The following is a 5425-nucleotide window of genomic DNA, read 5'->3' as shown; positions in this document are numbered from 1 at the left end:
CAGCACAGGAAAGGACTTTCTGAACAGGACACCAGGAGCACAGGCACTAACCAGGTAATAAATGGGCCCTCACAAACCTAAAGAAAAATGGAAAACAACCAAAAACCTTCTCTACAGCAAAGGACAGCAATGTACAAACAAAGCAGCAGCCTGCAGAATGGGGGAAACTTTTCCACTAATTATGTACTGACAGAGGATTGGTATCCAGAATACATAAAAAACTAAAAGCTGAACAATAAGAAAATAAATAACCCAATTTAAAACTCACTTTAGAATGAGGTTTATAACTAAACAGAGAATGCTCAAAAGAGACAAAACACACTTTGGATGAAAAACACTTTAAGAGCTGTTCGTCATCCTTAGGCAGCAGGAAAACGCAAATTAAAACTGCTTTTGAGTGTTCACCCTACCTTGGCCTCAGAAGGGCCAAGATCAGCAATCGCCAATGACAGCAAATGCTGAGGAGGATTTGGGGAAAAGGAACACTTGTTCATTGCTGATGGGGGTGCAAACGGGTACAGCCAGTGTGGAAATGAGTGCGGAGGCTCCTCAGGAAGCTGTAACTAGACCAACCTCACTGGCCATATAGAGAGGCCATCACATCTTAGTACAGGCATGCCTGCCCATCCGTGTTCCCTACTGCTCTGGTCATAGTGGCAGAAGCTGAAATCAGCTGAGGTGGCCATCCACTCACAAATGGATAACAGAAACTGGGGTATGTTTACATGATGGAGTATTATTATTCAGCTTTTTAGAAAAATAAAATTTAGAGGTAAGTGGATATATATCTAGGAACAATTACCCTGAGTAAGACAAATATCGTAGGTTTCCTTTTATATGTGGACATTAGCTTTTGACCGTTAGATGTGCATGTTTCAGTCCTAACAACCACAGAGGTTAGGGGTCTCAGGAGAGACCAGTGGTTTGGAGGGACTCCTCCAAGGAAGGGCAAACAGAATATAGTGTTACAAGGAGATAAAAGGAGCTAAAATAGTAAACTTTCTCACTCCAGTACGGGCAAAGCAAGGAAAGACAGAACAGAAGCAAGACTGAAACCAAGCAGAGAAAACACTGAATCCTGAAGATCCCTATCCAGTGTCTGTGCTCAGGATGGGCCCACTGGGCTTGGTCTTCTTCACCCTTCCAGTTCTGCTTCCCACAGCACCCACAGCTGCTCTGTTGGTGTAGCTCTACTTAGGGCCTACAGACGTTTTTTTCTGCAAACATCCTTGTTCTTGCCATTCCCAGCACAATTGGAATTCCACTGCGATTTGGGTGTCATCTTCTTGGCCTTACGCCTAGCAAGTCTTCCTTGCAGGGACTCTGACAAGGCAGCTCATTGCCTTGTCCCGCTGGCTTGCTGAACTAGGTTCAAGCAACTACAGCCCTGTTACTTTGTATCTTTCTTGCCTACAAAACAAACACTTCATGGATGTCTTAGCCAGATCTGCCATCAGCTTGAGACATAGCCCGCCCTACCCCTTGGACCACACCTGCTGTGCCAGTTGTATGTTTTCCTGGCTGGCCCTGGGGAAACATTTTGGGGCAGGGGTCTGCTATGGTGACACCCTAAGAACAGGTTCTCTTCTTTCTACTAACCTACATTTTCACAAGCTGGAGCCTTTGGTGGTGAGCGCAGTCTCCCCACAGACACTTGTCCTTCTGTCCCAGGGAAGAACGTGGGTTGCTAACCTCACTGACAATTACACCTGCTTTGTTGTCTGCAACCTCCTCGTCCTCGTTTGTTTTTCTCAGCAAAGTGCGTCTTTTGACATCGCTCTGCTCTCACTGCAGGCCTGAGAACAGTGTGCCAGAGCCTGCCTGCCCTGCTGTCTGGCAATGTCCTCCACCAAACACTTGAATTTAGCTTCACGTAAATTTGAAGAAAGAGGCAGAACGAAGCCCGATTCTTTGTATAGTACAAAAGCCCTCTATCCCGGTTCCTCGTAGGCTTTGTTCCCCATGAAACATTTTTTTTTTCCCTCAGCATTCTCCAAACTCCCACAAGCCTGCCAGTTGAGCTCAGCTAACAACATTCCAGCGATCCTGGATTTTTTTTTTTTTTTTTTTAAAGCTCCAAACTCTTCCATGTTCCTCCCACGAGGTTTTAAAGGCCTTCCAAGTACACAGTCAGGTTGATCATAGCCACAGCCTCACTCTTGGTACCAATCTTCTTTTGAAGACAAATGCTTTTCCTGTTGCTGTGACACTGACAAAGGCCACATAAGGCGTGAAGGGTCTACTATGGCTCCCAGTCCGAGGCTACGGTTGTGATGACCAGGAAGTGAGAATGATGCTCCCGTGGGACAGCTGGCCATACTCCATCTGCAGACAAGAAGTAGAGGGAGAGATTAAGTTTACTGTTGGGCTTGCTTTCTGCTTTTTTATGCGTTCTGGGATCCAGGCCCATGGGACGCTGGCACCCTCTTCAGTTAAACCTTTGTGGAAATACGTCACAGACATGCTCAGAGATGTGTTTCCACGGTGATTCCAAATCCAGTCAACTTAACAAAAAGTAACCATCATGGGCACATGTTAGAATTATTACAAGATTGGATGATGTTTGGCATGTCCTTTAGAGTAACGTAATAGAAGAGACAGGCATCGACCTAAACTGATGGCCATGTGCTGGTCCTTCTTGAACCTAAGTGAGGGGAGCTTCAAGCTTCATTCTGTTAGTTTCTCTACTCTGAGAACTGTTTGGAATTTCCCATACTAAAAAGATTAAGAGGTAAAGATATTGCCGTTCTTCCCCCCCCCCCCCCACAAAAGATAAATGTTGAGGATAAGTCCTGCCAGCTCATCTAGAGAAGAGGAAATGGAGCAGTTCTGGGCAGTCCATGCATAAGAAGGACTCAGAAGTGTGAGCCAAGGGTAGCAGTTAAGAACAGCTGAGGCTCGGTAAAAATCTGCTGGGAGGTGGTGGCGAACACTTTAAATCCCAGCAGAGGCAGGCAGATGTCTGTGAGTTCAGGGCTAGCCCGGTCTACAGAGCGAGTTCCAGGGCAGCCAGGGGGACACAGGGAAACACTGCCTTGGAAAAAGAAAATAAAAGAAAGCATAAAAACCAAGCACTTGTGCTGCGCCCAAGAGTGCAACAGCAAGGGCTGCCCCATTCGCCCAGTGGACTTTTTTGAGCAAGTGTTTGATTAATAATAATACAGTCCTTTACTGTGGAATAGTAAAAAACTGCTTCATTATATATCGAGATATCGAGTACAACATTCTTCTAGTTGAGGTAGGCATGTGAAAAGAGCAGCCGAGTAGTCCTGGCCTTTGTGAAGGCCCCAAACCCTACTGGGAAGTCAGTATCAGTAGCATAAAAAACAATGTATATATGTGTTATGCACGAGAAACAGAAAGATCCCACAGTCAGCCAAGACAGGTCTTACAGAGGAAACAGCTGAGGGGATGGCATTTTAAGACCAATGCAGTGTTTTCCAGAACAAGAGGCAGAAGGAAGAGGTCATTTCAGGAAGAAGAAATAATGTCTCCGACAGCATGAAACCACAGTGACGTGTTTCGGGAACTACAAGTCTTTGCACAGCTAGAACATAAAGTCAGGGGTCCTAGGGATTGTTCCTCAGGCTGCAACACACAGCCTTTGTCTAGGTATGAAACAAGGGAAAGCCCTTAATCTTGAAATCCTATTGGCCTTTAAAAATTCCTCTACTGGGACTGCTCAGTAGATGGCTCAGCGTGTACAAGCACTGCTCTTCAGAGGACCTGGCTTTGATTCTCAGCCCGCACATGTTAACTGGCAAGTCTTTAACTCCAGTTAATGGGATAGTCACGGTGCACCAAACACGCATGGTGCGCAGAGCACAGACATACGCAGGCAAAACACGGCTACACGTAAAATAAGAATAAAAAAGTGGGGATGGGAGAAGAGAGTCAGCTTTAAAGCTACTCACAGCTGGAACTCCGGCTGCGTCTCAGACCACAGATGCAATCCAAAAGGCAAAAGAGAAACAGGTCCAACAGAAAACACACGGTCTGAGCAGCAAAGGCCGTTTTCCTGTAATTATAGACCCTTGTACAAAGAAGGAAGACAAATGAGTCAATCAGAAATCAAAGCCCTGAACATCTTTTCCAGCTCCTTAGTGGTTTGTTTGGTGGAAATAAAGAAGATGAGCAAAATATGATTTCACAAATCACACAGCCTATTGCTACACAATGGGAACTTCTGCCTTTTGCTCACACTGAATACAGAGAGAGAATAACACGAACAAACTTCACAGGGAACACACTTAGTAGACGTGGCACGACCACACGAGTTTTGAAATCCTGAGTTCAGTTGCTCCATCAGGACAGAAGTAGGCCTCTGTCCAGTCTAATTAAAGACTTGACATGCCTCATATAAGTGGTTCTCAGGAGAACCTGTTTGACCAGCCGAGATCTGTGAGGGTACCTGAGGCCCCTCAGAGCTATAATGTAAGTCGGGTTTGAGAAGGCACATTGAAGGTCACAACATACACCTGCGTGTCCCCCAAAAAGTGCCCAGCAATGTGTAACCATGCTATAGGCTCTTAATGTGCACAATTCTTAGCTTTCAGTGTATTTTGATATTCAGGAGCTCTTCAATGCAGAGGTATTTAAAATGTGTTTTGATATTTGGTAACTCATATATGACATGTGACACCACCTCAGCAGGAAGGAGGGATCTCGCCGACTTATTGGGGTCTAGTAAGACATTGTATTCTTCAAAGGAAAAGGAAATACCTTTCAAGCCTGGAGTGGGGGAATGCTGTCCCACTGAGCATCTCAAACCTCAGCTCCAGGTCCCCCCAAAACCCCAGTTTTTACCGGAGCAAAGAGTGTATACTGTACATGTATTTAACTATGTTTAGTGTGTTCCGGATCATTTAATGGCATACACCCACACACAAATACCCACGCACAGTATTTGTCATAGGACAATAGTCATAGGACTATTTATCAGCCAGCATTTATTTCTAAACAAACCATTTTCCCTTTTTCTTTCTTTTGATGTAGTGCCTCACGTTACACATGAACTACGGACAGGGCTGATGCGCACCTTGAGAAAAGAGCAACAGAGAATTAAACCTATTATAAAGCTGGCAAGCAAACGCACCAGGAGAACGTGAGGGCGGCTTTGGGTTTTTTTTTGTTTGTTTGTTTAAATTTTTAAGTGGTTTAGACAGCCCGGCCTTTGCCTTGCGCAGTCAACTCCACCCTCTGAGAGATTTTACACAACCGCAGTCCCACGCCGGCCTGCCCGAACCGCACCAACTTCCCCAGACTCAGCGACACTAGCGGCCCGGTTGCACAACACTGGCCAGCATCCGCGCGCTCCCGGCGAGGCCGCACCGAGCCTCGCGCCTGCGCACAGCGCGCGGCCGGGGGCGGGGCCCCGCCCCTTCCGTCGCCACGCCCCCTCAGGTGCGCGTGCGCCGCGGGCCCG

The sequence above is a fragment of the Psammomys obesus genome, unplaced genomic scaffold, assembly GCF_907164565.1.
Source record: "Psammomys obesus unplaced genomic scaffold, mPsaObe1.curated_primary_1811, whole genome shotgun sequence".
NCBI classification, from domain to species: Eukaryota; Metazoa; Chordata; class Mammalia; order Rodentia; family Muridae; genus Psammomys; species Psammomys obesus.
This window is presented reverse-complemented; position numbering follows the sequence as displayed.